Here is a 17637-nt window from a genome sequence, read left to right as displayed (position 1 = left end):
TACCATTATCTATGGCAAAAAACGCAAGTACCTGCGGAAAAGAAGAGACATGATCATTAATTCTGCAGCGGAAAATCCGCTCGTAAATCCGCGGGTATAAAAAAACGCAGCGTGCACACAGCATTTTTTTAAAACCCATAGGATTTTCTCCAGCAAATCCGTCGTAAATCCGCAGCGTGTGCACAGGGCCTAATGGATGCAGTGTGTCTGCAAAATAGATGCCGAATTTATGCGCTCGGGATGATGCCTGTCCCATAGGCCTGCAACACACATCCGCACCTCCGGTACGTGTTTGGTACGTTTTTGCACGTAACGGAGACACATTGACAAATGTTACCCTATGGTAGATGGCACACAGACATAAAATCACACGGAACGTGTGTCCGTGTGGTTAGTACGTGTGTGCATTTTCCCACACGCCCGACATGTCCGTTTTTGGCGGTCAGCACGCAGGTACTGACCCGCCATAGTCAATGGGTCCGTGCCTGCACGGACAGCACACGTAGCATGTCCGTGTGCAGCTTGTTTCGTTCGATGTCGCTCTTTTTTTTTTTTTTTTTTTTTTTAAAGTCAGTATACTTACCTTTTTTTATGATGTTCTCAGTCATTCTCACTTTTGCGCTCGGTCTGTTTCTTCCCCCGGCTCACACTCACCGATCCTCGATCACCAGCGCGGCTAGGAACAGCTGTGCCAAAAATACGCGGCTTCAATTAATTTGAAAATGCCGGCCGCTCATTAATCAATCTCGTATTCCCTTCTTCCCCCGCCCATAGGCGCCTATGATTGGTTGCAGTTAGACACGCCTCCACGCTGAGTGACAGCTATCTCACTGCACCCAATCACAGCAGCCGGTGGGCGGGTCTATACTATGCAGTAAAATAATTAATTAAATAATTAAAAAACCGGCGTGCGGTTCCCCCCAATTTAGATACCAGCCAAGATAAAGCCATACGGCTAAAGGCTGGTATTCTCAGGATGGGGAGCTCCACGTTATGGGGAGCCCCCCAGCCTAACAATATCAGCCAGCAGCCTCCCAGAATTGCCGCATACAATAGATGCGACAGTTCTGGGACTCTACCCGGCTCTTCCCGATTTGCCCTGGTGCGGTGGCAATCGGGGTAATAAGGAGTTAATGGCAGCAACCCATAGCTGCCAATAAGTCCTAGATTAATCAATGAAGGCGTCTATGAGACACCCCAAATGATTAACCTGCAAGTTAAAGTTAATAAACACACACAGTGAAAAAATCCTCTATTTGCAATAATAAACAATAATAAATACCCTCGTTCACCACTTTATTAAGCCCCCAAAAACCCACCCATGTACGGCGTAATCCACGGAGGTCCAGTGTCGCTTCCAGCTCTGCTACATGAAGGTGACAGGAGCTGCAGAAGAACACCGCCGCTCCTGTCAGCTCCACGCAGCAACTGAGGTGAGCCGTGCGATCAGCTGAGCTGTCACTGAGGTTACTTGCGGCCACCGCTGGATCCTCCAACTGTGACAGCAAGTCGCCCGAGTGACAGCGATGAAGTCACAGGTGAGTTGCAGTCACGGTGGGTGGACTCAAGCTAGCCACGGGTAGCCTGAGTGACAGCAGAGCTAATCGCGCTGCTCAATTCAGTCACTCTGGGGATTAGCGGTCACTGGTAAGTTCTTCGTGGGTGACCGCTAATCAGTACGCGACACCCAGACAGAGCCGCGGTATGACAATGAAGTCGGGTGAAGTTCACCCAAGTTAATTCTCATCGCGCAACTCTGCTGTCAGCCGACATGTATCAACGACATTGTGCATCACACACACGGAACATTTCACACGGACATTACACATACGCATACACAGCCATTCCACACGCACACACGGCAAGCATACGGCATCACACAGATGTCATACGTACCGGAGAAACGCCCATAAAACACGAAACACGGACCCGAAAAACGGAACGTGAGACATGTAAGTTTTTTATGCGGAAGTGTGTTTTAGGCCATAGACAGAGTGGGAGCAGCATCCAAAGCACACGAAAGAAGTGAAATGCTGCATTTTTGAACGCAGAGATTTTGTTCAATTTTTGACTCTCAAAACGCTGCGTTCAAAAAAGCATCGTGCGCACGGATTATGCACAATCTTCATAGATTGTGCAGGGGACGCAGGACGCATGCATTTACAATGCAGTGCTAGACGCAGCGGAAATGCATGAAATTAAGCAACGTGCGCACACAGCCTTAAAGGGAACCTGTCAGGTGCAATATGCACCCAGAATCACAATCAGTTCTGGGTGAATATTGCTAATCCCTGCCTAACTGTCCCGGTACCTAATAGCATAAATAAAGAGATCTTTAGAAAAAGTATTTCCAAAGATCTTTTATCATATGCTAATGATGCCAGGGACTAGTCACAAGGGCGTGGTTTCCCCTGGCTAGTCGGCCCCTTTGCATGTTAGTACAACCCTGTGGGCGTGCTAACATGCTAATGAATGAGCAGCGTCAGAGGATGGCCGAGCTCACCTCTGCTACCATCGTCCACAGGGACGTGCTAACATGCTAAGGGGGCAAACTAGCCAGGGGAAATCACACCCTTGTAACTAGTCCCTGGCCTCATTAGCATATCATAAAGGATCTTTAGAAATACTTTTTCTAAAGATCTCTTTATCTATGCTAGTGTATATTGGGACAGTTAGGGTACCTTCACACTTTAGCGATGCAGCAGCGATCCGACCAGCGATCTGACCTGGTCAGGATCGCTGCTGCATCGCTACATGGTCGCTGGTGAGCTGTCAAACAGGCAGATCTCACCAGCGACCAGTGACCAGCCCCCAGCCAGCAGTGACGTGCAAGGGACGCTGCGCTTGCACGGAGCCGGCGTCTGGAAGCTGCGGACACTGGTAACTAAGGTAAACATCGGGTATGGTTACCCGATGTTTACCTTAGTTGCCAGCTCACACCGCTTAACTTAGCATGTGCAGGGAGCAGGAGCCGGCACCGGCAGCGTGAGAGCTGCGGAGGCTGGTAACGAAGGTAAATATCGGGTAACCACCTTGGTTACCCGATGTTTACCTTGGTTACAGCTTACCGCAGGCTGTCAGACGCCGGCTCCTGCTCCCTTCAAATTCAGGATTGTTGCTCTCTCGCTGTCACACACAGCGATGTGTGCTTATCAGCGGGAGAGCAACAATAAAAAAACGAACCAGGGCTGTGTGTAACGAGCAGCGATCTCAGTAGCGATCTCGCTGTGTGTGAACTACCCCTTAGGCAGGGATTAGTAATATACACCCAGAACTGCTCGTGGTTCTGGGTGCATATTGCTGCTGACAAGTTCCCTTTAAGACCTGTTTAAAGATAACATTAGTATTGTACTATAAAATCACCAACAGATTCCCTTTAAGATCAATAACAAAACACTTTAAATACAGATCATTAAAAACTGGCATGTGTGTAATACATGTATCTCCTGTTACAGAGACCGCTTCTTGTTCTGGCTCATCTATGGAGGTCACTTGTAAGGACCCTTAATTCTTTGATGTCCATTTCTATAAACCATATAGGAAGTCATTCTCTTGTGAAATATCTCATATATCCAGGTACTGTTTTATACTTCAGCATTAATAGATGTCAATAGTAGGAGCACAAAGAAAGTATTCTCAGATCCTCAATAGTCCGAAAAGTGGTTGACTAAATATTCTACGTATCAGTCTGTGACTATTTGCAGCACAAAAAAATACATATTGTGCCTGTAGAATTCTGCTATATTGGTACACAAGAATGCTGTAGACGAGCCAGTGTAGTAAATGTACAATTGCATATTGGCGCATAATTCCTTTACTATTCATGTAGCAATTACAGGTAATTACTAACCACAGGTAAGAGCAAACAAAGGGGTGTAAAACTGGCATCTGGGAGTTATACCTAACCCGCAGTAAGAGTTATTTCCACATCCTCTACTCCCCTGTGCGTTTCCATTGTGCAGCCCTGTTGGGGCATCATGATAGAACTAAGGGTCCATCTATAATACAGTGGAACCTCGGTTTAGTAACCCGGTGTGTGAGTATTTCGCTATATGAGTAAAGCTTGCTGTAAATTTGTAACTCAGTTTATGAGCAAGGTTTGCTGTACGAGCAAATACCGCACACACTTCCGGTTCCGTACTGTGACCGTGCGCTAACCCGCTCTTGCAGTCTGCACAAACACACACAAGCACGCATGCACACACACATATTATGCTCATCTTACCTTCCGTTGCCTCTCCGGCCTCCTGGTTCTTGTAGTCCGCCACTACAGGATATGTATCGGGTAACCATTGCGACGATGGAGGACTGTAACCTCCTGCTCTGTGGCCTCCCTTCTAACAGTCTCGCACCCCTACAATCTATTCTAAAGTATGCTGCCCGGCTAATCCACCTGTCCCCCCGCTACTCCCCGACCTCTCCTCTCTGCCAATCCCTTCACTAGCTTCCCATTGCCCAATGACTCCAGTTCACAACACTAACCATGACATACAAAGCCATCCACAACCTGTCTCCTCCCTACATCTGTGACCTAGTCTCCCGGTACCTACCTGCACGCAACCTACGATTCTCACAAGATATCCTTCTCTACTCCCCTCTCATCTCCTCTTCCCACAATCGCGTACAAGATTTCTCCCGTGCCTCCCCCATACCCTGGAATGCTCTGCCACAACGCATCAGACTCTCGCCTACCTTGACAAGCTTCAAAAGGAACCTGAAAACCCACCTCTTCCGACAAGCCTACAACCTGCCGTAACCCTCAGTCTGATACAGCGCCGCACAACCAGTTCTACCCTTACCTACTGTATCCTCACCTTTCGGTTGGACTCACACGAGCGTATAACTCGCATGAGTATCGGAACGCATCATCCGGCGTGGCTGGCTTCTCTGCTGACAGGAGCGGGTCAGCTGCATGTATTTCTATGCGGCTGACATGCTCCTGTCCGGAGTGTTTGCGGCCGCACCGAGTGATGCGTTCCGATACTAATGCGAGTTATACGCTCGTGTAAGGGCACCCTTCCCTGTAGACTGTGAGCCCTCGCGGGCAGGGTCCTCTCTCCTCCTGTACCAGTCTGTGCCTTGTATTGTTTATGATTATTGTACTTGTCCCTATTATGTTGTCACGCTCCCCGGGTCCTCGGCTCCCCTTCCCGGGTCTCCTGTCCCGCTCCCCGGCTCACCTGCCACGCTCCCCGCGTCCCAGCCTCTTGTGCCCGTCCTTCCTAGGCTCCCTGGCCGCCGATCCCGGCGCCTGACGGCCTCCCAGGCCCTGGCCGGCTCCCCTGCGTCCTCCTCTCAGCCTCCTTCCCTGGCTTCTGGCACCCGGGCCGCGCGCATGCGCATTAGGGCGCGCGCGCGGTCACTGACCCTTTCTTAAAGGGCCAGCGCCCATTAACAGGAAATGAGGTTAGACAGGTACGGGGTATAAAGGGGGTTCTTGTCCAAGGGGGCGGGGCCTGATCTTCGTGTTTTCTGAGCTAGGAGTCAGGTCTCCTTGTGTTTTCCTGCCATACTTACGTATCTCTCTTCTAGAGCTGATCCCGCCACGCCATCCAGTCCTGCTGAATCCCGAGCCCCGCACGCTGTCCGTCTGCCATCTGACAGTCCGTACCATCTCGGATCCCTGCGGTGACCCGTCATCTTGCTCCAAAGGTTCCGGACCCCGCCTGACATCATCTTGGCTTCCGAACCTGAGCTACGTCACCCGGACTGCCATCTGTGACTCCGTGGTCCCAGGGACTCCTCCGCTACCTTCACTTGCACGGACTGTTCTGCTGCCCATCAGTGCTTCAGCTACCGGACTCCCTACCACCATCTTAGAGTTCGGCCCAGTGGATCCACCTCCTGGGTCTGCCCGACCGCCCGGCCCTGACAGTAAGATCAGGCCATGGATCCCGCTGCAGCACTATTGGCCCTGCAAGAGGAACTCCAACGCCAGCGTGAAGTCCAGACCCGCATGCTGCAATTTATGACCTCCGTGGACACCCGCCTGTACACGTTACAAGCATCAATGACGCCTGCGGCAACCAGGTCCCCCACTAGGCAATCCACGGCTCCCGCACCAGTGGCAGCCGCGTCGGATGCCTCCCGACTCCGTTTGGCGTCACCACCTCGTTATGCTGGAGATCCCAAGACCTGCAGGGGCTTCATAAACCAATGTTCCCTTCATTTCACGCAGCTGCCACATCTGTTTGCCTCCGACCAAGCCAAGGTCGCCTTCATCATGTCTCACCTGGAGGGCGAGGCACTGGCGTGGATGAACCCCTTGTGGGAGAAGGAGGACCCCATGACCAAGGATCTTCAAGAGTTCCTGCAGGCCTTTCGCAGTACCTTTGACGAGCCGGGACGCGCCTCTGCGTCTGCTTCATCACTTCTCCGCCTACGTCAAGGAACACTGACGGTGGGCCAATACGCCATCCGTTTCCGCACTTTGGCTTCTGAACTCGGGTGGAATAATGAGGCCCTGACAGCCGCCTTCTGGGAAGGACTTTCGAGTCGCATCAAAGATGAGTTGGCGGGTCGTGACGTGCCCTCCACCCTAGATGCCCTGATTGCCCTAGCCACTCGAGTGGACATTCGTTTTCAGGAGCGCTCCAAGGAGCTGGTTCGTGAGCGACGTGCGGTACGGCACTCCTCCCCGCCACAGAAATCCTCTGTGCCACAGTCATCAACAGCTGGGATTCCTGTCCACGAACCCATGCAGGTTGACCGAGTAAGACAGTCTGACCAACGTCGAGCAGAGCGGCTCGCCAAGGGCCTCTGCTTTTACTGCGGAGAGGGCACACATCTCCTACGCTCCTGTCCGGAAAGGCCGGGAAACTCCAAAGCCTAGGGTTGGTAGGAGAGGCCACCCTAGGTGCTGGGACTCTCTCAGACCCAGTTATGTGGACGGTACAAGTATCAACAGGAGAGACGCGCTTCACGGCTGAGGCATACCTCGACTCCGGAGCAGCAGGCAATTTTATCCAGCAGGCCACGGTGGACAAATACCAGCTGCCTGTTACTCTACTCGAGAAGCCCCTACTGATTGCCTCGGTGGATGGGAGACCCCTCTCTGATACCATCTCCTGGATCACCAAGCCGGTGGAACTGCGTATCGGTGCTCTGCACACCGAGAACATCTCTCTCTACGTCCTTCCACACATGTCCCATCAAATCCTGCTGGGACTTCCTTGGTTGCGAACACACGAACCATCAGTCAGCTGGGGTACTGGCGAAATCACCCGTTGGGGCTCTGCCTGTCATGAAAGATGTATAAAGTCTATACAACCAGTCCGACGACCTCCGGTTCCTGAGTACCTACCGGGTCTGCCCTCGGCCTATTGGTCCTTCGCGGACGTTTTTGACAAGAAGGAGTCCGAGGTACTTCCGCCACACCGTCCCTACGATTGCGCCATCGACCTGCTCCCAGGAACAACACCACCTCGAGGACGGATATATCCGTTGTCTCCAGCCGAAACCAGGGCCATGTCCACCTACATCACGGAAAGCCTGGCAAAGGGATTCATCCGGAGATCCTCCTCTCCTGCGGGAGCAGGCTTCTTCTTCGTTAAGAAGAAAGAGGGTGACCTACGCCCATGCATTGACTACCGGGGCTTGAATCAGATTACCATAAAAAACAAGTACCCTCTACCGCTCATCCCCGAATTATTCGATCGGCTCAGAGGAGCCCGTGTGTTCACCAAACTGGATCTTCGGGGTGCCTACAACCTAGTTCGTATCCGCTCTGGAGACGAATGGAAGACCGCGTTTAATACTCGCGATGGGCACTATGAATACTGCGTGATGCCCTTCGGTCTGTGTAACGCTCCTGCCGTATTCCAAGAACTGGTGAACGACATTTTCCGGGACCTCCTCTACGTATGTGTAGTAGTGTATCTGGATGACATCCTTGTCTTCTCTCCGGACCTCCAGACCCACAGAGAGAACGTAAAGCTGGTTCTACAAAGACTGAGAGAGAATCATCTCTACGCCAAATATGAAAAGTGCGTCTTTGAGCAGTCTTCTCTTCCTTTCCTGGGATACATCATCTCGGGTACTGGGCTGCAGATGGATCCAAAGAAGGTCTCCTCCATCCTCCACTGGCCTCCCCCGTCTGGACTGAAGGCAATCCAACGGTTCCTGGGATTTGCCAACTACTACCGCCAGTTTATCCCTCACTTCTCCGCCCTGACTGCCCCTCTCTCCGCTCTGACCAAAAAGGAGGCTAATCCAAAGGACTGGTCACCTGCGGCCGACGCCGCGTTTTGCTCCCTGAAGCGAGCATTCGCCTCCTCTCCTGTACTCCACCGACCGGAGTTAAACCGCCAGTTCACCTTAGAGGTGGATGCCTCCTCCTCAGGAGCCGGAGCAGTGCTCATGCAAAAATCCTCCTCCGGGAAGATGGTGACTTGCGGTTTCTTCTCTAAAAGCTTCTCAGCACCTGAACGTAATTACACCATCGGTGACCGAGAACTATTGGCGGTCAAACTGGCTCTGGAGGAGTGGCGCTACCTCCTGGAAGGAGCAGTGTACCCTGTGATTATCTACACGGACCACAAGAACCTGGAATACCTGCGGTCCGCTCAGCGACTGAACCCACGACAAGCCAGGTGGTCCTTATTCTTTGCCAGGTTTGACTTCCAGCTTCACTTCCGACCCGCAGACAAGAATATACGCGCTGATGCCTTGTCTAGGTCTCTCATGCCTCTGGAGCAGGAGGAAGAGACTACCCAAACTATCATCTCTCCTAGCAAGATTGTTCCGGTGGCCCCTGTCACTCTGGCCCAGATACCACCCGGGAAGACCTATGTCTCTGAGACCGACAGGCAAAAAGTGTTACACTGGGGTCATGCCTCGAAAACAGCCGGCCATGCAGGCCAGAAGAGAACATGGGGTGCGATTGTACGCCATTACTGGTGGCCATCCCTTCGCACGGACGTTGCCGCCTTTGTCTCTGCCTGCCCCTCTTGTGCCAGGAACAAGACGCCCAAACACCTGCCCTATGGCCGTCTTCTGCCTCTGCCGATACCCTCAGTTCCATGGCAACACATAGCGATGGACTTTATTACGGACTTGCCAGTATCATCCGGACACACAGTCATATGGGTCGTGGTGGATCGGTTCTCCAAAATGGCTCACTTCGTCCCTATGCCCGGGCTGCCCTCTGCTCAGGAACTCGCGGAAGCCTATATACAACATATCTTCCGCTTGCATGGCTTTCCTTCCCACATCGTGTCCGACAGAGGAACTCAGTTCACCTCCCGCTTCTGGAGGGCTCTCTGCAAACATCTGGGAGTGACTCTGGACTTTTCTTCCGCTTACCATCCTCAGTCTAATGGCCAAGTGGAAAGGGTCAATCAAATCTTGACCTCCTTCTTACGTCACTATGTCAACGCCCATCACGACGACTGGTCCACGCTTCTGCCTTGGGCTGAATTCTCCCATAACCACCACGTCAGTGAGTCGTCCTCCAAATCTCCCTTCCATGTCGTTTACGGACTGCAGCCTTCCGTCCCGTTGCCTATATCCCCTTCTTCGGATGTCCCTGCTGCTGATACTGTAGCCCGTGACTTCGCTACTATTTGGGACTCTGTCAAGGCGTCCCTTGGGCGCGCTTCCCAGCGGATGAAGAAACACGCTGACAAAAGGCGTCTAGACCCTCCGTGTTTCTCTCCTGGTGACCTGGTCTGGCTTGCTTCCCAGTACATCCGACTGAAGATACCTTCCTACAAGCTGGGTCCTCGCTACATCGGGCCGTTTAAGATCCTCAGCAAGATCAATGAGGTCTCCTACAAACTGAGGCTTCCGACCACAATGAAAATACCCAACTCCTTCCACGTCTCTCTACTCAAGCCGGTGTTCCTTGGTCCCTTCTCCGCTGCTGCCAGTCCGGCTCCTCCTCCTATTGCTGAGGACGACATCTATGCGGTAAGGGATATCGTGGCCATGAAGACTGTTCGTGGCCGGCAGTTCTTCCTGGTGGACTGGGAGGGGTATGGTCCTGAGGATAGATCCTGGGAACCCAGGGAGAACGTGGGCTCTCCTCTGATCCGTGCCTTCATGTCCCGGTTGCGGGGAGGGGGGCGTGGGGAGGGGGGTACTGTCACGCTCCCCGGGTCCTCGGCTCCCCTTCCCGGGTCTCCTGTCCCGCTCCCCGGCTCACCTGCCACGCTCCCCGCGTCCCAGCCTCTTGTGCCCGTCCTTCCTAGGCTCCCTGGCCGCCGATCCCGGCGCCTGACGGCCTCCCAGGCCCTGGCCGGCTCCCCTGCGTCCTCCTCTCAGCCTCCTTCCCTGGCTTCTGGCACCCGGGCTGCGCGCATGCGCATTAGGGCGCGCGCAGCGGTCACTGACCCTTTCTTAAAGGGCCAGCGCCCATTAACAGGAAATGAGGTTAGACAGGTACGGGGTATAAAGGGGGTTCTTGTCCAAGGGGGCGGGGCCTGATCTTCGTGTTTTCTGAGCTAGGAGTCAGGTCTCCTTGTGTTTTCCTGCCATACTTACGTATCTCTCTTCTAGAGCTGATCCCGCCACGCCATCCAGTCCTGCTGAATCCCGAGCCCCGCACGCTGTCCGTCTGCCATCTGACAGTCCGTACCATCTCGGATCCCTGCGGTGACCCGTCATCTTGCTCCAAAGGTTCCGGACCCCGCCTGACATCATCTTGGCTTCCGAACCTGAGCTACGTCACCCGGACTGCCATCTGTGACTCCGTGGTCCCAGGGACTCCTCCGCTACCTTCACTTGCACGGACTGTTCTGCTGCCCATCAGTGCTTCAGCTACCGGACTCCCTACCACCATCTTAGAGTTCGGCCCAGTGGATCCACCTCCTGGGTCTGCCCGACCGCCCGGCCCTGACATATGTACACCCCTTTCACATGTAAAGCGCCATGGAATTGATGGCGCTATAATAATAAATAATAACTTCCGCTGTCAGCTGTTTCTCAAAGGCTGTGCGCTGACCAATTGATTATTGATCAATTGTTTGCTAAAAATCTCATTTTGCATTATAGTACAGTAGGAATGAATTTGTGAATTTTACACTTTTTATTTGTTGCATGCCATTCATAGGCAGTGCTGGCTCCCCCCTCTCTATAACCACTGTATATGTGTTGTTTTTTATTTTTACTTACTGTGTTAGTAATGGGGATGTCCAATAGACACCTCTACATTACTAACACCAGGCCTTTATACCAGCTGACACTACACAGCTGACATCAACCCCAAGAACCATTACCCCATCTAGTACACAATGAGCATTATCTGCTGTGACTATGAAATCTAGGCATGCTGAGCTATCAGTGAGTTGAATGACAGCACAGTTGTCATTTCTGGTTCTGAGAGGTGCTGGGTTGTTCAGGTGTTCCAGTAATTGCCCAGTTATTTAGCGGAGCAGTCTCTCCCAGAACCCTGCCAGTTGTTGGTTTTCTGCTAGAGTGGTGCTGTTGGCCAGCTTACTGGTGCTCTGCTAGTTGTGATTATTGCTCCCTGTACTCACTATGTACCCTCTTGGTTTTCTGAACCCGGACTGTGACCTAACTACACCTCAGTTGACTCCCTGTTTCATCGACAAGTTCTCCTGGTAGCCAGACCTCAGACAGTTATCTGACTACATCTCAGTTTACTTATTGTATACATGACCCCATATATTCCAACTACCCTGGCTTCAGACTTGGCTTTAAGTAAGTGTCGCGGGCAGAGGAGGGGACGCTGCACTCATCCACTGCTCGGGTCCGGCTGCTCTGCTGCTGCTGCTTGGTGGTGGCTCGAGCGGTGGGCCGGATCCCGGGGACTCGAGCGGCGTTCCTCGCCCGTGAGTGAAAGGGGGGTGGTTTGTATTTAGGGATATTGTCCGTGACGCCACCCACGGTTGTGGTGAGATTGGTGACACCACCGCTGCTCTGGACGGGGATCCCGGGAGCGATGACGGGGAGCAGCTTGAATATTGGTTCTCCCCTCCATGAGTAGGGGGGTTGGTTGTCCCGGGGCCCGGTGAGGGAGGTAGGGATGTATGGCAGGCGGGTTACGGGGCCTGGTGAGGTGCAGGGTCGCGGGGGCAGCGCTGTGCCGCACGGCACGGTGGTACTCACTCAGCCAATGACGAATGCAAAGTCTCCGGTAAAACAAACGGCTGGATGGACGGGTCCCACAGATGGCTGCGGTGTTTCTCCTCCCGGCAGGTTGATGGTGACTGCCTTTCCCTGCACCTGTGTTGTGTTACGGTTCCAATGGCTTCCCACCGGTAACCCGCTCCCCAGCTTGGATGGGTGCTGAAGGAGCCCCTTTTTCCCGCAGGCTCTGGCCCTGGGAACTGTAGCCTTGGCGGTGACTGTGTTTCCCTCTATGGTTTGAGCGGTTGCCTTCAATCGGGTCTTGACTGCTGGGAAACCCCGGAGGTTCCCTTCGCTAACGGATTTGACAAATTCAACGGCGACTCCTAGCCTTGTCGGGGTCCGTAAGCCCTGCCGGATGGTGCTGGCTTCTCTTTACTCTCCGATCCGGTACCGCCGGGCCACCGCCCGTCCACGGTCCATACGGTTTGCTCCAATTAGCCTCTCCTTCAGACGGTCACCACCGTCTGCTAACCTTGCTGTTCCGTCCGGGCCACACACCCGGATCGCCTTCAGACTGCTTCTCTACCACTTCCCTTCACTCCTCCTCAACTCCTCTCCAAAACTGAACTCCACTGCTTTTCCCGCCTCCAGGACTGTGAACTCCTCGGTGAGCGGGACCAACCGCCTGGCCCACCCCCTGGTGTGGACATCAGCCCCTGGAGGAAGGCAACAAGGATTTTGTGTTTGGCTTCGGTGTGCCTAACCGGGGTGTGGGGTGTGTTGGTGTAGTTCAGTGACGACCTGGCTTGTCCAGGGCGCCACATAAGTGACTAGCATTACTCTTTCTCTGGTTTACGAGACTTGTTTTACAGATCTTGGTTTCTGTCTTTTAACTCAATACCTGGTTTTAGGTTGTGAAGTTTTATTTTCCCTTATTGTGTTTTCCTGTAGGTTGCGGCACTGCTTGATCCTATGCTTCTCTTCCCAGCTATCTTAGTATTTTTTGCCATCTTAGCGTGTCTCCCGACTTCTTAGGCTGTGTGCCCAAAATGACCTCACGGTGAGCTTTTGATGTTCCATATTTTTGCTGCATCAAAAATGCAACATTGTAGACCACATGAATATGCTGAGTATTTGTAAGCCAAAACCAAAAGTGGGTGAAAATATAGAACTGGTGCATATGTTTCTACACTACTCACAAAACGTTATGGATCATTGGCTTTAGGGTGAAATTTCAGGATGATTCTAAAATGCCCTCTAATCTTTTCAGGTGAACTTAATGTGACCATCTCTAAACTTTTGGATGCAGATGTCCAGCTGTTCAATGTTTCAGTATTTTTTGCACAACTTGCTGTTCTCTAACAAGAAGCTTAATGGCAAAATTCCCAACAGTTTCCAACAGAGATATAAAGAGACTGGATGAGTCACAGAAAGGCAGAGAAGTGGACGTCCTTTGGCCACATCCTACACTGATGACCGCCTCATTCTGAACAATGACCTTCGAAACCGGATAATGAATGCCCCATAACTCCAGGCACATTTAAGGGAGGAAAGAGGCACAAAGTGTCATATTAGACAATTTACACCAGTGTGGTCTGTGTACTAGATGACTTGCTAAGGTACTTGACCACACCACCAGGCACAGGCGTCAATCTTGCATGGGCAAGGGAGCATCTATGGTGGTTGAGGGACCACTGGGCCTCAGTGCTGTTCACTGATGAAAGTTGATTCACGTTGAGCAGAAATGATGGCTGCCAATTATATTGGAGACATCAAGAAGAGCGCTATGCATCAGCCACTGTTGTCACCAGACGAGCCTTTGGTGGTGATAATAATAATAATAATAATAATAATAATTTTATTCATTTATATAGCGCTATTAATTCCACAGCGCTTTACATACAGTACATTGGCAACACTGTCCCCATTGGGGCTCACAATCTAGAGTCCCTATCTGTATGTCTTTGGAGTGTGGGAGAAAACTGGAGAACCCGGAGGAAACCCACGCAAACACGGGGAGAACATACAAACTCCTTGCAGATGTTGTCCTTGGTGGTGGTGGGTGGTGGTGGTGATGGGGTTACAATGTGGGCTGGTGTGTCTAGTCAATACAGAACTGTCCCACACTTTAAGAATGGTACAGTGACAGCCCCTACTACTAGATTATCATCATTAATCCAGTTATTGTGCCTCTGCATGAACAACACTGGCCTAATTTCATCTTCATGGACAACAATGCTGCAGCTCATTGAGGTTGCATCAATAGGGAACGGCTAGTAGAGACTGGGGGACCTCAAATGGGGCATCCTAGACTTTCTCCAGACCTGCATTCCATAAAAAACCTATGGGATTAGCTCAGTCGCCATGTAGAGGCCGTAACTCTGTACCCCAGAGCCTTAATGACCTGAGGGACTTCCTTCAAGAAGAGAGGGATGCCATGCCTCAGCAGACAATAACTCCACTTGTGAACAACAGGCGATTTTGTTGTCAGGTGTAATTGATGCTCAGGGCCACATGACAAGTTATTGAAACAGTGACATTTGGTGTGGGGGGGGGGGAATAGTTGTATACCCAAACGTTTACATTTTCCATAAATTTCACCCAAAAGCCAAATAACCCCAACAAAACTCACCAAATACTCAATATGTGCACGTGGCCTTACAGTTCCAGCACAGTGGATTCGACTTATTAAAATCTCCTGCCCACTGTCAACGTAATGTGACCTGTTGTGTGTTTCCAATCTGCAACATGTCAATGTCTCTTGCGGTTACGCTGAGTTTTGTGTTCAAACTTTCCCCATAAAGTTGCAATATTCACAGAAAATCTTCATGTAAAATGCACCAAAAACGAATTTAATCCGCTCATGTCTGTATCAATAAAGTTTTGTCAAAGCTAAATACCAGGAAGTATCAAAAACAAAGCAACTTTATTTAAAACATGTCCAAACAAAGAGCCACATGGTCATAGCTTAGAGTCTCATATGGGTCACACCGGATAGGGCATGATTAGAACCTACCAGTGTGGCCCCGAGACGGCACACTCCAACAAGCATGTGATAAAACAAGAGCACTAGGAGTACTGGTGCAAATAGTATAAATTTTATTTTAATATTCATAAATAACAAGTAGAAAATAGAAGGACGTTTACAAGCACAAGTTAAGGGAATAAAAATCTGGATCCCATAGACCACAATGAAAAACTCAGTGGTAGGTAAGTATAATAGGGCTTAAGCTCAGGCCATTCACAGATAGCATGAATATAGCAGATCAGACAGAGCCCTATAAAATTACATATGAGCATCCCTGGTCAAGATTTCAATGTAGCAATAAATAATTTTGCCCATTCACGGTGGTAGTGCAGGGGAGCCAGGCCCAAGGGACAAAGTCACCAGGAGCCTGAGTCCCATGGACCACAACCGTGATCTCTGTAGTTCATATATGGGTATTATTTACAAAGAGATGCCCGTATGGATACACAAGAAAAATGGTTATTTGAATGTCAGATTAGGGACTAGTATGCAAAAAGCGTCTGAAACCCTTATAATATCAGTGGAAAAGGGCTATGTATAAACAATATCACAATAGTGTCACAACAAATAATAGCAAGTCAAACATAGTGTTAGGGTGAACTCTTAATCAGAGATCACTAGTTGCCTACTGCCTAGCCTAATTGGTGTGGATCGAGTGCATGCTTGAAAAATGAGATCAGACACAGTCAGATATTCATCTTTCCTCGACAGAAGTCAGCCCATGCTCTGCTTTATTACAACTGAGCTTGCTCTGATATAACCTTGCAAAGGGGCATGTCCGGATGTGTTCATTGGTCAGTGGGTCGAACAATGTGTTAGTCCATGAGCTGATTGGTAGGCGTCATTGGCGCTTTACTTTGCCGCGGTCCCGAGACCGGAAGTGACGACAGACGCCGCACGGCCGTGCATGTGGTGTCTCCGGACGCCATACACCCTTTAAAAGGCACCTTACACTACACACATCTACGTTTCCCTTGATAAAGACGGCGAAACGCGCGTTGGGAAGCCTCCCAGTGGTCTCCTGCTTGTAAGTAAACCCTTGATTGTTACTGTATACATTTACATGTGTGTAATGGTAGTTCTCAGGCTTGATACTCCTATCCGGTTATCTGCCTTCTTCTGGCTTCAGGGACATATTTATAACCGGGAGTCATAGTCCTTTATTGCAGCATTGAGTGCACTTAGTGCATTGGGCATTTCACCTTCATGCATACCAACTTGGCAATATATACTTCTGTTTCTATATAATATACACTCTTTCCTGGACGAATATTTATGTTGAGCATACTTCTATTCTGTTACTAATGAATGATGCTGTACTCCCTGGACTGATGGATTCTTAGAATCCATATATATATACATCGCTTTGGTCAGCAACTATGTTATATGATAATACCTTCGCAGGTTCTTATGTTTATGTACACTGGAACAACTAATATGTTTTCCTAGTCATTGAAATATCACAATAGTGTCACAACAAATAATAGCAAATCAAACATAGTGTTAGGGTGAACTCTTAACCAGAGATCGCTAGTTGCCTACTGCCTAGCCTAATTGGTGTGGATCGAGTGCATGCTTGAAAAATGAGATCAGACACAGTCAGATATTCATCTTTCCTCGACAGAAGTCAGCCCATGCTCTGCTTTATTACAACTGAGCTTGCTCTGATATAACCTTGCAAAGGGGCATGTCCGGATGTATTCATTGGTCAGTGGGTCGAACAATGTGTTAGTCCATGAGCTGATTGGTAGGCGTCATTGTAGGCGGGTCTATGACATCATTAGATGGATCCATGGTGATGGTGATGGGAGGGACGTCATCTGGTGCATCCATGCTGATGGTTTGGTCTGTGATGTCTTCTAGCTTGACCAGGGGTCTTCCCTTATATGGTATCTTCTTACATCTGGACATTCCTTGCATTCCAAGCAAGGTGTGGAGAAACAGGCAATGGCAGCCATCTTTATATCTGTGTCATGTGTATGATCTGAAACCTGAATTATGTAAGGCAAATCGACATATTTCCCACAATCCCTTGTCAAGAGGTTAATTAAGTATTTGATGGAAAGGTCCTCCTCAACAGTAGCCCATATCCAGAATTAGACATAACGCTTACCTAATCAAAGGTGGTGCAGGGGAACCAGGCCAACCCAGAGGGTACCTCCGACGGCCGTTTCGCGGGATATACCCGCTTCTTCCGGGAAGAGTGAGTGCGGTGTGTGAAGCCGCGCCACCCTTTTGAATAGCCGTCACCCGGTCACGTGATGTGAATCACCTGACCGGATGCCAGAGGAGTCAGGAAGGCTCGCGGAGACGCACAGCAACATCCCGGGCAGCGCACTAAGTGCGCATGCGCGGGATATGCCGGAGACAGCGCTGGGTCTGCTCTGACCTCAGTTTCTGACTTTGCTTCCTAGTTTGTGCTTTAGTATCATGTTTTGGCATCCTCAATATGTTCTCTATATATGCCATTACAAACACAGATTTCCATTGAGGTAATGACCTAAGAGTTTCCTTCAGCAAAGTGTACAAACCTTAAGGAAAGTGCACCCTAACCACTCTAAAATACGTCAAATAAA

Source organism: Anomaloglossus baeobatrachus, chromosome 4 (genome assembly GCF_048569485.1).
Source record: "Anomaloglossus baeobatrachus isolate aAnoBae1 chromosome 4, aAnoBae1.hap1, whole genome shotgun sequence".
Classification (NCBI taxonomy): Eukaryota; Metazoa; Chordata; class Amphibia; order Anura; family Aromobatidae; genus Anomaloglossus; species Anomaloglossus baeobatrachus.
Note: the sequence above shows the minus strand (reverse complement) of the source record.